Genomic DNA, 14,959 nt, shown 5'->3' on the forward strand with positions numbered 1-14,959 from the left:
AGCAGAAACTAAATTGCTGAAATTAAAAGGGAATGGGGGTGATTGCATGAATTGAGTTGCAGAATGTAAAGAGAAGATGGAAATCAGAAATGGGGGATTCATTGGGTTATAGGAGATATTGAGATCTCCGAATCAAAATATGTTTATCTCTTCCTCAAGCAATGCGTTCATTGAATTTTGCTTGGCAATCTTATATGATTGGATCCCAATCCCTTGGCTCACCAATTCTCTCTAAAAATGAACAAATTCCCAATCCCTTGGTTTAAATGTTCATAAGAAGAGATGATGCTCGATCACTGATTATACCACAAAGTTTCATGAACCACAATTTGGTAGGATTACATGTCACAATATCCATCCAAACCCCAATCCAATTCACTGTGAGAAAGCTTCTCTAGCATGAATCCTCCATTCCTTTCCCAAGGTTCCGAAGGATTCTAATTCCATTGGGTAGTTGTCTTGGGAAAGAAACTACCCATAATTGTGAAAGCAGCTAAGTGGCTGGAATCATTCCCAAGGGGGAGTCTAACAACATGGGATGAGGTGGAAAGCAAGTTTCTGGCACGTTTCTACCCCCCACAAAAGGTCAATAGGCTTCGATCTGAGGTTCAGACTTTTAGACAACAAGATGGTGAAACTCTCTACGAGGCATGGGAGAGATTCAAGGATTTGACAAGGAAATGCCCACCAGACATGTTCCATGATTGGGTGCAATTGCATATTTTCTATGATGGACTCTCTTATGAATCAAGGAAGGCTGTAGACCATTCATCAGGAGGTTCATTGAACAGGAAAAAGACTGTGGAAGAAGCCATTGAAGTGATTGAGACAGTGGCTGAGAATGAGTACTACTATGCATCAGAGAGGCACAACACTAAGGGAGTCATGGAGCTGAACCATGTTGATACAATTCTAGCCCAAAACAAGGTGTTTGCCAAGCAACTAGCAGAGCTTACCAGGCAATTAGAAACAAAGCAAGTGGCTGCAATACACACACAAGATCAAGAGGAAGTGAGCATTGAAGGAGGTGATTGGGAAGAGGCCAACTATGTGGGAAACCAACAAAGGCAATCATATGATCCACATTCCAACACTTACAACCCAGGATGGAAAAATCACCCAAACTTTGGGTGGGGGAACCAACAAACCCAACCACAAAACCACAAACCTTACAACCACAACCAACATAACAATTCCACATACCAAAACTCCAACCAAAGATCATACCAAGCCACACAAAACACTTACTCCCAACCATCATATCATGGCCAAAATAATCAACCTACCCAACCTAATCCGAACCAACAATTTCAAGATCAATTAAACCGGATAGAAGGAATGCTTGCAACCATGAGTCAAGACATAACCGAATTGAAAGCTTTTAAGGAAGAAGTAAATGCTAACCTGCAAAACCAAGGAGCTGCCATCCAGAAGCTAGAAAATCAAATTTTGTATTTGTCTAAGCAAACCCCTGGGACAAGCGTTTCTCATGCTGCCAAGGCTATTGCAAGGGAAGAATGTAAGGCCATAACCCTCAGAAGTGGAAAGAATCTAAAGGAGATCTCAAAGGAAACCACAGAGGATGAAGCAAGGGAACATGTGAGAGACAAGGAACAAGGACAATCTTTTACACCGTCCGCAACTAAAGAAAAAGAAAAAGAGGTCCTGAAGCCTTATACACCTAAAGCACCATATCCTCAACGTTTGATGAAAAGTGAAAAGGATGGTCAATTCTCCAGGTTCTTGGAGATTTTCAAGAAGCTCCAAATCAACATTCCGTTTGCTGAGGCAATAGAGCAAATGCCGCTCTATGCAAAATTCTTAAAAGCATTAATGACCAAGAAGAGAAGCTGGAGAAATGAGGAAACTGTGTTGTTAACTGAAGAATGTAGTGCCATCATTCAGCACAAATTACCTCAGAAATTGAAGGACCCAGGCAGTTTCCAAATCCCCTGCATCATAGGAGAAGTCATGGTGGAGAAGGCCTTGTGTGACTTAGGGGCCAGCATCAATTTGATGTCTCTAACAATGATGAGAAGAATGAAGATTGAGGAAGCCAAACCAACAAGAATGGCCCTCCAATTGGCAGATCGAACTTTTAAATTCCCTCATGGGATAGTTGAGGATTTGTTGGTGAAAGTGGGAGATTTTATATTTCCTGCTGATTTTGTGGTGTTAGATATAGAGGAAGAAGCCAAAGCTTCAATAATTCTGGGAAGACCCTTCCTAGCTACTGCTGGAGCCATCATAGATGTACAAAAGGGTGAACTCACTCTTAGACTACATGATGAGAAATTGGTGTTTAACGTATTCAAGGCAATGAGATATCCATCAGAATCACTAAGGGAATGCATGAGGGTTGATGTAGTGGACATTGCAGTACAAGAAACTTTTGAGGAAACAATAAAGGAAGTGGCAGAGGAGGAGTTCACCAAGGATATTGAAGTTAGTGACATCAAGGCTGCTGAAACAACCATGCCAAGCATGCCAGAGAGAGTAAAAGAAGAGAAGGAAGCACCAAAACCTGAGCTCAAAGCATTGCCCCCTAATCTCAAGTATGCATACTTGGGTAGTGATGAGAGTCACCCTGTTATCATTAGCTCTGCCCTGAGCCAAGAACAGGAAGAAGAATTGATCAAGGTGCTACAAACTCATCAAGATGCCATTGGATGGACCCTAGCCGATTTGAAGGGGATAAGTTCATCCATATGCATGCATAAAATCTTGTTAGAAGAGGATGCTAGACCCTCCATTCAAGCTCAGAGAAGATTGAATCCCGTCATGAAAGAAGTGGTACAAAAGGAAGTCATGAAGTTATGGCAGGCAGGGGTAATCTACCCCATTTCTGATAGCCCATGGGTTAGTCCCATCCATGTAGTTCCCAAGAAAGGTGGCATAACTGTGGTGCCAAATGAGAAGAACGAACTCATACCCACAAGAACCGTCACTGGGTGGAGGATGTGCATAGACTACAGGAAGCTCAATGAAGCCACCAGAAAGGATCATTTCCCACTGCCATTCATGGATCAGATGCTTGAAAGGCTTGCCGGACAGGCTTACTATTGCTTTTTGGATGGATATTCAGTCTACAACCAAATAGTAGTTGATCCTAGAGATCAAGAGAAAACATCATTTGTTTGTCCATATGGAGTTTTTGCTTATAGACGCATGCCCTTTGGATTGTGCAATGCACCTGCCACTTTCCAAAGATGCATGCTGTCCATCTTTTCGGACATGATTGAAAAATTTATTGAGATCTTCATGGACAATTTTTCTGTGTTTGGAGATTCTTTTCCTAGCTGCCTACACCACCTTGCCTTGGTGCTTAAGAGGTGCCAAGAGACTAACCTAGTATTAAACTGGGAAAAGTGTCATTTCATGGTCACAGAAGGAATAGTCCTTGGCCACAAAATCTCTAATAGAGGCATTGAGGTGGACAGAGCTAAGGTGGAACTCATTGAAAAATTACCTCCACCAAGTAATGTCAAGGCAGTTAGGAGTTTTTTGGGACACGCTGGTTTTTACAGAAGGTTTATTAGAGACTTTTCTAAAATAGCCAAACCCTTGAGTAACTTGCTTGTCTCTGATACACCCTTTGTATTTGATAAAAATTGCATGCTAGCCTATGAACTTTTGAAGCAAAAACTTTCCTCTGCACCTATCATTGCCCCACCTGATTGGAACTTACCTTTTGAACTGATGTGTGATGCATCAGACCTTGCTATTGGGGCAGTGTTAGGACAAAGGAAAGACAATTTGGTACATGTGATTTATTATGCCAGTAAAGTCTTGAATGATAACCAAAGGAATTACACAACCACTGAAAAAGAACTCTTGGCAATAGTCTTTGCATTTGACAAATTTAGATCCTATCTCATTGGATCTAAAGTCATTGTCTTCACTGATCATTCAGCTTTAAAATACTTACTTGCTAAACAAGAATCCAAACCAAGACTTATTAGATGGGTTCTTTTGTTGCAGGAATTTGACATTGAAATCAAAGACAAGAAGGGTGTAGAGAACAAGGTGGCAGACCATTTATCAAGAATACCATGTGAAGAAGGAAGCGCACAAAGCACACATATAAATGAGTGCTTTCCTGATGAACAACTCATGGTAATTCACAAAGCACCCTGGTTTGCAGACATATCAAACTTCAAGGCCACTGGGAGTTTACCGTTGGAATTTAACAAACATCAAAGGAAGAAATTGGTAAATGATGCCAAATACTTCATCTGGGACGAACCATACTTGTTCAAAAAATGTTCCGATGGCATACTCAGAAGATGCATATCCGAGGAAGAAGGAAGGGAAGTCTTATGGGACTGCCATGGCTCCACTTATGGAGGACATTTTGCAGGAGAAAGAACAGCAGCTAAGGTGTTGCAGTGTGGTTTTTATTGGCCCACTATCTTCAAAGATGCAAAAGAATTAGTGAAGCACTGCCATGAATGCCAGAAAGCGGGGAACCTGCCAAGAAGAAATGAAATGCCACAACAATTCATTCTGGAACTTGAATTGTTTGATGTATGGGGGATAGATTTCATGGGACCCTTTCCCTCCTCATACTCAAATAATTACATTCTTGTGGCAGTAGACTATGTCTCCAAATGGGTTGAAGCAATAGCAACTCCAACCAATGATAATAAGATAGTCATGAACTTCCTCAGAAAACACATTTTTTGCCGTTTTGGGGTTCCAAGAGCAATCATCAGTGATGGAGGAAGCCACTTCTGCAACAAACCATTAGAGGCGTTGCTTCTAAAATATGGAGTCAAACACAAGGTAGCCACACCATACCATCCACAGACAAGTGGGCAAGCCGAAATATCTAACAGAGAACTCAAAAGGATCCTGGAAAAGACTGTGGGAACTTCAAGGAAGGACTGGTCGATTAAGCTAGATGATGCTCTTTGGGCATATAGGACAGCTTTCAAAACACCAATTGGAATGTCTCCTTACCAACTAGTATATGGAAAAGCTTGCCATTTGCCACTGGAGTTGGAGCACAAGGCATACTGGGCCTTGAAACTTTTGAACTTGGACAACAAAGCTGCTGGAGAAAGAAGGATGTTGCAAATTCAAGAGTTGGAAGAATTCAGAGCGGAAGCTTATGAGAATGCCAAAATTTACAAAGAAAGAGCAAAGAAGAAGCATGACAGCAACATAGCCCCAAGGAAATTTGAAGAAGGACAAAAAGTATTGCTCTACAATTCTAGGCTGAAGCTATTTCCAGGGAAGCTAAAATCAAGGTGGTCTGGACCATTTCTTGTCACCAAGGTCTCCAAATATGGACAAGTAGAAATCATGGAAGAAAAGTCACAACGAACCTTCATTGTGAACGGTCAAAGACTCAAACATTACTTGGGAGATGTGGAAGAGAAGGACAAAGTTAAATATCACCTCAACTGAGGAAGCTGACCGTCAAGCTAATGACGTTAAAGAAGCGCTTGTTGGGAGGCAACCCAACCTGAGGTAATACCCTTTTGCTGTTTCTTTTATTTGTTTCAATAAAAAGGGTGAAGTAGTTTCTGTGCATTGCAAAGAATTAAGTTTGGTGTTTCACACCAAACAATGAATTCGTGGATCAATAATTCAAAGGGGAATGTGTGACTCTAAGTTTGGTGTTCCACCATAAAGATCAACTGAACACAACAACCTTTGAATTATATGAAAGGAACAACCATTCTAAGCAGCCACAGAAATGCTTAAAACCCTTAGCAGCAACTTCATTCCAAAGAGAACTCAAGGATTCAAAGCACAGAGAAGTACGTGGGAGACTAAGTTTGGTGTTCACACACCAACTTAAGACTCAGACACTTACCCACACATAATTGAGCTAACCACTCAAGTGCTTGAGAAGCAAGCAACTTCATCACTCTTTGCAGGAAAGGAAACAAGGATCTTAAAGCATGAAGCAACATTTAAGAGAAGAAGGAGAAATCAAATTGTTTCCTGGCAACAAAGAGAAAACAAGGAATTTCACAAGGTGGTATTGTTCATTGATAATTCTTTAAAAAGGGCAAACAAAAGCATGCTTGTTCTGGTTTAAACTGTAAATGTTGAATCTTTCTGGAATGTGAAGTTTTTAGTATATTTGTTTGTTTATTGCTTTGAATAAAGTGAATGCCTAGATGTTTGGATATAACTTCACCTTCTTAAACAAGTGCTTGCCATGCTTGTTCTGTTTCCTAAAATAAAAGAAAAGTTTGAACAAAAGTAACTTGGCTCAATTAGTGACAAATCAAGTAGAATTAAGTGGTGGTATGCATGCTTGATTGTTTAATCAGATCACTGGAAATAGAGTGTAGAATTATCATTTTTTATGTAGAAATTGAAAACTGTCTATGGATCTTGATGAATAAATGTCTTTGGCCATGAAAAAGAAAGAAAAAGAAGAAGAAAAAGCCACTGAAAAAGGGCAACCAAAAAGAAAAAAAAAATTGAGAAAATAAGCTAGGCACCAATGGTTTGAACTTCTGAGACAAATGCCTGTGGTGTTTATGTATTAAGGATATGCTTGGATGAATAGGTTCTGAGGAGTGTTTCAACACTTGGTAACTTGGGTTAACTAACCCGGGATTATCAACCAAAAGTCCATTATCAAGAGCAACCTAAATACAAAACATTTAGTCACACAAAGAGGTGCTGGGCACCAATGTCTCAAGAAGAAATGTGAACTAAAATGCCTGAAGTGGATATGTGTAGTGCACTGATAAGAAAAAGAAAATGCCAAAGGCTTGTGCAACACATGACACTAAGCAAACAAGGAGCAAAGGAGCTCTAAGAAAAAGAAAAGAAAAACAAAGAAGAGAAAAGTGCCAAGGACATAAGAATAACAAGAGGCCATAGCAGTGTTTGATGGATGCAATGAAAAAGTGATAATCTTACCGGATAAGAATGAAAAAGTGATGCTGCAACTTTCTGCATAAAACCCTTCTGATGAACTTCAAATGCTTGCTAATATAGCCAATGTAATTGCTTTCTGTTTCATACTTTCTTCTTAAATAACTCAGGACTTGCTTAGGGACAAGCAAGTATTAAGTTTGGTGTTGTGATGCCAAGGCATCTTAGGTTAAACTGGAGCTTAAACGTGGAAGAGGAGAAAGGTAGCCCTGGAGGTGTCGAACACGTTTAAGCTCCAGTTTAAGGTTAAACTGGAGCTTAAACGTGGAAATGGAGAAAGCAACACTGGAGGTTAAACGTGGGCATGCTTCTTTGGTGAGACTTCCATTCTGGCGTTTAACCTCCAGTTTAAGGTTAAACTGGAGGTTAAACTTCAATTCCAGCATTTCTTAGCCTTCATGATTCTGGCGTTTAAGCTCCAGTTTAGGCTTAAACTGGAACTTAAACTCCACATGTGATATTCAAGCTTCCTTTATTGATTTTGTTGCTTCCTTGCTTAGCCTTTTCTTCCCTGAAATCATCCAAACAATTGCATCAAAGTCTTGCAAAATTTCATGAGAAATCTTCCATTCATAGCATTCAAGTAATATAACTAAAACTCATGGAATTTGCATCAAAATCATATTGTTTGGATGGTTCATTGCTTTGTTATTCTTTTAACCATTCTTGGTTACTTTAAGATCAAGAAAATGCATAAAACCACTAAAACTAACAGAAAAATACTAGTGAAACTAGCCTAAGATGCCTTGGCATCAGGCAGTTCCACGTGTAACCTCCAGTTTAACCTTAAACTGGAGGTTAAACGCCAGAAAGGGGAAAAGCACCAGGGAGCCATTTCCACGTTTAAGCTCCAGTTTGACCTTAAACTGGAGCTTAAACGTGTTCGACCAAGTTTCTCCTCCAGGGTTGCTTTCTCCATTTCCACGTTTAAGCTCCAGTTTAACCTTAAACTGGAGCTTAAACGTGTTCGACACCTCCAGGGCTACCTTTCTCCTCTTCCACGTTTAAGCTCCAGTTTAACCTTAAACTGGAGCTTAAACGTGTTCGACCAAGTTTCTCCTCCAGGGTTGCTTTCTCCATTTCCACGTTTAAGCTCCAGTTTAACCTTAAACTGGAGCTTAAACGTGTTCGACACCTCCAGGGCTACCTTTCTCCTCTTCCTTGTTTAAGCTCCAGTTTAACCTTAAACTGGAGCTTAAACGTGTTCGACACCTCCAGGGCTACCTTTCTCCTCTTCCACGTTTAAGCTCCAGTTTAACCTTAAACTGGAGCTTAAACGTGTTCGACCTCCAGGATGGCTTTCTCCTCTTCCACGTTTAAGCTCCAGTTTAACCTTAAACTGGAGCTTAAACGTGTTCGACCTCCAGGGCTGCCCTTCCTATCTCCACGTTTAAGCTTCAGTTTAACCTTAAACTGAAGCTTAAACGTGTTCGACTACATGACTCTCCAGGGCTGCCTTCTTCCATTTCCACGTTTAAGCTTCAGTTTAACCTTAAACTGAAGCTTAAACGTGCTTCTACAAAAGGCTTCACTGGAAGTGTCTGGCGTTTAAGCTGCAGTTTAAGCTTAAACTGCAACTTAAATGCCACTCTTGGAAAAGGTTTCTGGGCCAACAATATTGCGGTTTAAGTTAGTATTTGAGCACAAACATTAACTTAAACTTACTCTGGTATGAAACCCAAGTGAATATCATGGTTTATGGGATTGGGCCTGAAGGATTGATGAGTCTGAAATTTCAATTTATTGAGTCATGTGTCATTATTTGATTATCACTAAGTTGGCTCAATGAATGTTACAGAATTTGGATCAACAGCCTCATCAAGATTATGGATCATAAACCCAAGGCAAAAGGAAAGCAGGGAGAGGCCTCAAAGCCCAAGAAACACAACAGAAGCTCAATATAGAAAGTGTATAAATAGGATAGAATTTAAGTTAGAGAGAACTTTGACACTTTCACTTTTAGCTAGTTTTCATATCTTTGTAATTGAATTCAGAGCTATGACTCACTAAACCCCCTTTCATTGGGTTAGGGAGCTCTATTGTAATTCAATGAATCAATAATAGTTTATCTTCTTCTTCAATCTTTTCTCTTGAATTTTGTTAGAAAGCTTCTCGATCTAATTCCATTGGGTAGTTGTCTTGGGAAAGAAACTACCCATAATTGGAATCCTTCGGAACCTTGGGAAAGGAATGGAGGATTCATGCTAGAGAAGCTTTCTCACAGTGAATTGGATTGGGGTTTGGATGGATATTGTGACATGTAATCCTACCAAATTGTGGTTCATGAAACTTTGTGGTATAATCAGTGATCGAGCATCATCTCTTCTTATGATATCAAAAACCAATTGTGGTAGCAGCATCCAGAAACCACCCATTCAGGCCAACAATTTTGAGCTCAAACCACAGCTAATATCACTTGTGGAGAATCACTGTTCATTTGGTGGGAGTGCTAATGAAGATCCCAACCAACATCTCACAAAATTCCTGAGAATTTGTGACACTGTGAAGTCCAATGGAGTCCAGGAAGATGCCTATAAACTGCTTTTGTTCCCATTTTCACTTAGGGACAAAGCAGCTAAGTGGCTGGAATCATTCCCAAGGGGGAGTCTAACAACATGGGATGAGGTGGAAAGCAAGTTTCTGGCACGTTTCTACCCCCCACAAAAGGTCAATAGGCTTCGATCTGAGGTTCAGACTTTTAGACAACAAGATGGTGAAACTCTCTACGAGGCATGGGAGAGATTCAAGGATTTGACAAGGAAATGCCCACCAGACATGTTCCATGATTGGGTGCAATTGCATATTTTCTATGATGGACTCTCTTATGAATCAAGGAAGGCTGTAGACCATTCATCAGGAGGTTCATTGAACAGGAAAAAGACTGTGGAAGAAGCCATTGAAGTGATTGAGACAGTGGCTGAGAATGAGTACTACTATGCATCAGAGAGGCACAACACTAAGGGAGTCATGGAGCTGAACCATGTTGATACAATTCTAGCCCAAAACAAGGTGTTTGCCAAGCAACTAGCAGAGCTTACCAGGCAATTAGAAACAAAGCAAGTGGCTGCAATACACACACAAGATCAAGAGGAAGTGAGCATTGAAGGAGGTGATTGGGAAGAGGCCAACTATGTGGGAAACCAACAAAGGCAATCATATGATCCACATTCCAACACTTACAACCCAGGATGGAAAAATCACCCAAACTTTGGGTGGGGGAACCAACAAACCCAACCACCAAACCACAAACCTTACAACCACAACCAACATAACAATTCCACATACCAAAACTCCAACCAAAGATCATACAAAGCCACACAAAACACTTACTCCCAACCATCATATCATGGCCAAAATAATCAACCTACCCAACTTAATCCGAACCAACAATTTCAAGATCAATTAAACCGGATAGAAGGAATGATGGCAACCATGAGTCAAGACATAACCGAATTGAAAAGCTTCAGGGATGATGTGAGAGCTACCTTAAGAAACCATGGTGAAAAACTCAAGAGGATGGAGTCTCAAGTAGGAGAGCTATCTCAACAGGCCCCCAAATCAACTGCAGTGTTCCCTAGTGACACAGAAAAGAATCCTAAAGGGGAACAAAAGAGAGTGAGATGGGAAGAATGCAAGGCCATCACCATATTGAAGGAAGTTTCAGAAGAAGAAGGAATCAGGCCCTCAGAGCAGGAGCCAGAAATCTTGAAGGAAGGTGCGGAAGAAGTTAAGCAGGAAAGTGAAACTGAGCAAGCCAAGGAACTGCAAAAAGGCACGATGGAAACATACCAACCAAAAGCACCATTTCCTCAGAGGTTAGGAGGAGGTGAAAAAGGGAAAACCTATTCAAGGTTTTTAGAGACATTTAAGTCTCTCCATATCAATATTCCCTTTCTTGAGATTCTCCATCAAATGCCTACACACATCAAGTATTTAAAGGAATTGTTGAGCAAGAAAAGAGTTTTGAAGGGAGGACAAACGGTAACAATGAACAAAGAATGCAGTGCCCTCATCAAGAAGGACACAGTCTCTAAGAAAACAGACCCAGGAAGTTTTCATATTCCTTGCATCATAGGAGAAACAAAAATTGACAGAGGATTCTGTGATCTAGGAGCTAGCATAAATGTGATGCCTCTAACTCTTATGAAGAGGCTACAACTGAATGAGGTGAGATCCACTGATGTAATCATACAACTGGCTGACAAAACTCAGAAGCAAGCTGAAGGGGTGGTTGAGAATGTGCTGGTGAAAGTGGGAGATTATTACTTCCCCACAGACTTTGTCATTTTGGACATGGAGGAAAGCTACCTACACCCTATCATTCTGGGAAGACCATTTCTAGCCACTACTAGAGCGCTCATAGATGTAGAACAAAGAGAGCTAATTCTGAGAATACATGATGAACAGCTCATTTTCAAAGTTTTCAAACCTGCATCTGAGCCTGAACCAGAACCTGAAAAGCCTAAGGATGATAGTAGCCATCTGTGTTTGGAGGAAAGTAATCCAGCAGCTGAAACTCTAAAACAGTCCTTGGAAGGCAAACAAGAGTTGTAAGAGTTAAAGCCACAAGAATCAATGGAAACAGATCAGAAGGATCTTCCTAGCATAAGGGTCAATGAAGAAATCCTCAAGAGAAAGGGAAGAATGATAGGGAAATTACCAAGAGGGTGGAGAAACAAGAAAATTCCCACTGAAGGTTTTTCTCCGGGAGATAAAGTGATATCAAGTCATTATCTGCCAATTCCACCTGGCCTCAAAACCATTCCTTCCCAGCTCCCTCAAGTGTTCACAATCAGGAAAGTTCTCTCTATGGAACATTTAGAGGTCATGAAGGAATCAAGTGGGGACGTTTGCATAGTGAGAGGAGAAGACGTCAAGCACTACAATCCACCCTAACAAGGGACAACCGTCAAGCTAGTGACGTTAAAGAAGCGCTTCATGGGAGGCAACCCATGTTTTTAATATCCTTACTCTTTATTGTTTTGTTTTGCATCTAATAAAGCATGGTTTCTTATGCATGAACTTGAATCCTCAGGACAACTGCTGAAAGAGTGCACTAAACATTGCATGTAAAATACAGTTTGTCTCTAAGTTTGGTGTGCCTGAAGGCACCCAAATTTTATTCAAAATGCATTCAATTTTTCATGCAAGGTGCACAACCAGACATTAAGTTTGGTGTTCCTCTTTGAACACGGTTCATGAAAAGCAAGAAGTTCCTCTGGATTTCGAAATTCATGACAAGTAGACCATTAGCATGTTTTAATACTTTGGTTTCAATTACCTAGGGTAGTAACTTTGTTTAGAATCAAAGAGCCAAGGTGACTATGAATTATTAGAATTATGCACATTCATTAAGGACAACCAATATGGATTTCATGTCATCAGGAGACTTTACCAAACACTAAGTTTGGTGTCCAATAATAAGTGTGCATACATACAAAAGTCACGGCTATAAGCTCATGGAGTCAATCATTGATTTACATGTGCAAGTACTATTCATCATTCACATGGACCGAAAAATGATAGCAAACTTGTTTGCTTGTGCAGGTACAAAAGAAAAGACAAAAATGGAGGAAAAAGACAAAGGGAGGTACGGTGCTTGGTCAAAAAGAAAGTTCACAAGTCTTTGAAGCTAACACATGGGAAAAGGAAGTTCTGCAAGAAAAGATTGCTACTTGTACAACCTAATGCACCCAGAATACTTCCAAGAAAATGAAAAGCAATTCGTCCTTCTCCCTAATTCATATATTTACCATCAAGCCACCCTTCACAAGCCACCCTAGCCGTCCATTTTTCACTTACGGCATTATAAAGAACCACTTGGGGAACGAGTTCAACACCACCAAATCTCCTTCATGCACATTTCCTTCATCATAGCATAAACTATCTCTTGCCGAAAACAACCTCCCCACACTTCCAACAACACTTCTTGCTTCACCTTGTCAACTTTAGCTTGTCACTTACCCCAAAACTAAAGAACCAATGGCAGCTTCATCTAGCCACAAAAGAAGAAAAGACAAGCAACCAATGGAGGAGAACAGGGAATTCGATGCAAGGAGATACAAATCAGTTTTCCATGAGATTCAAGCCGAATGGATGAGACCTAAAAGGGTACTAGCTGAAGTTCCCTTTGACCTTGAAAAGGATGAGTTCCCAGGTGTTTGGGAGAAGATCAAAAAGAGGAAGTGGGAGCTCCTGACTAAACCAATCACTAAAATTAACATCAACTTGGTGAAGGAATTCTATGCAAATGCAGTGAGGGAAGACTCAACCAAGAAACCCACATACAAAAGCTATGTGAGAGGGGTGGAAGTCGACTTCAGCCCCAAGGCAATCATGAAAACTCTTGGCCTGAAAAACATACATTTCAGCCAAGCAAGTTATGAGGAAAGGATGATAGGAGAACCTGACTACACGACTATTGCTGAAGATCTTTGTGCCATCAGAGCTGAATGGGTGAGAAAAAACAAGAGGGGCTCCAAGAGTCTTGAGAAGGGGAGACCTAACACCTGAAGCTAAAGGGTGGTATGCAATAGTTAGGAGATCCATCCTACCCACTGCAAACTCTTCAGAAATAGTCCCTAAAAGAGCCATCTTGCTACATTGCATTATGGTGGGAGGGGAGATCAAAGTTCATAAACTCATTGCTGAACAGATACAAGAGTTTAGTGAGAAAAGTGACCCTGAATCCTGGCTCCACTTCCCTAGCACCATCATTAGACTATGCATCGATGCCCAAGTACCACTTGAGGATGAAAGACCTAATTGGCTATATCCTGGATTGGCCATAACTGCGTACAGAATGACTCTTGGCCCAACTCCTCCAAGACATACAAGAAGAAGAAATGAAGAAGGGCAACAAGTGGAAGCCGAGCAAGAAGCAGAACAAGAAGGACAGGAAGGAGAAGACAGAGAAGAAGAGCAAGAAGAGCAAGCAATTCCAGAAAGAAGACAACGAATTCCCAGAGACCCCATGGATATGAGCAGAATGCAGGAAATCATGGAAGGAATGTCTCAACAATACATGAGGTCTCAGGAGAGACAAGAGGACTTTCACCTAAAAATGATGGATATGCAAAGGAACTTTGAATCAAGATTCTTCGATCTGCAAAGGGAACAGAATTTACACTTACAGGAATCCTTCAGCCACATATGCCAACACCAAGATGCCAATGTCTTGGCAATCAAGGAAGCCACCACTTTACAGAATGCAAGATACTCAGTCCAAGCTGATTACAACATCAGTTCGCAAATCAAGCTTAACTACATAGGGGAACATCTACACAAGATGGACCCAACATTCCCAGCTTTTGATGAGTATTTCAAAGGGAGGAAAGAAGGAGAAATAAACAAGGCAATGATCCTTGAAAAAGGAGTGGAAGAAACGATGAAAAAGGCTGGATTCTGGAAAAAGCTCATAAGAAAAGACAAAGGAAGCACAAGTGGTCAAAAAGAGGCAGGAAGCAAGAAGAAGCAGGATCCCAAGAATTAAGAAGAACCAAGCAATAAATAAGAGGTGGTCTCGTTCCTTAATAATCAAATGATAACTGGTGAATTGTCTTTATGAGCTTTCTTTCATCATAAGTCATTTAAGTGTTATGTGGAGTTTTTTTTTTTTTTTTTTTTAGTATGAGTGTCTGTTTATTGCTTTGAATAAAGTGAATGCCTAGATGTTTGGATATAACTTCACCTTCTTAAACAAGTGCTTGCCATGCTTGTTCTGTTTTCAAAAATAAAAGAAAAGTTTGAACAAAAGTAACTTGGCTCAATTAGTGACAAATCAAGTAGAATTAAGTGGTGGTATGCATGCTTGATTGTTTAGTCAGATCACTGGAATTAGAGTGTAGAATTATCATTTTTTGTGTAGAAATTGAAAACTGTCTATGGATCTTGATGAATAAATGTCTTTGGCCATGAAAAAGAAAGAAAAAGAAGAAGAAAAAGCCACTGAAAAAGGGCAACCAAAAAGCAAGAAAATTGATAAAATAAGCTAGGCACCAATGGTTTGAACTTCTGAGACAAATGCCTGTGGTGTTTATGTATTTAAGGATAT

General features: G+C 40.4%; 2 non-coding genes across 2 annotated transcripts; both read right to left on the reverse strand.

Annotated features, from left to right (window-relative positions):
• Positions 1 to 591: 591 nt before the first annotated feature.
• On the reverse strand, positions 592 to 695 carry LOC112724296 (small nucleolar RNA R71). The gene has a single exon (XR_003163466.1). It is a non-coding gene; the product is annotated as a small nucleolar RNA R71 (small nucleolar RNA).
• An 8,884-nt stretch (positions 696 to 9,579) lies between these two features.
• LOC112724308 (small nucleolar RNA R71) lies at positions 9,580 to 9,683 on the reverse strand. Its single transcript, XR_003163477.1, has one exon. It is a non-coding gene; the product is annotated as a small nucleolar RNA R71 (small nucleolar RNA).
• Between the last annotated feature and the right edge of the window lie 5,276 nt (positions 9,684 to 14,959).

The sequence above is a fragment of the Arachis hypogaea genome, chromosome 11, assembly GCF_003086295.3.
Source record: "Arachis hypogaea cultivar Tifrunner chromosome 11, arahy.Tifrunner.gnm2.J5K5, whole genome shotgun sequence".
NCBI lineage: Eukaryota > Viridiplantae > Streptophyta > Magnoliopsida > Fabales > Fabaceae > Arachis > Arachis hypogaea.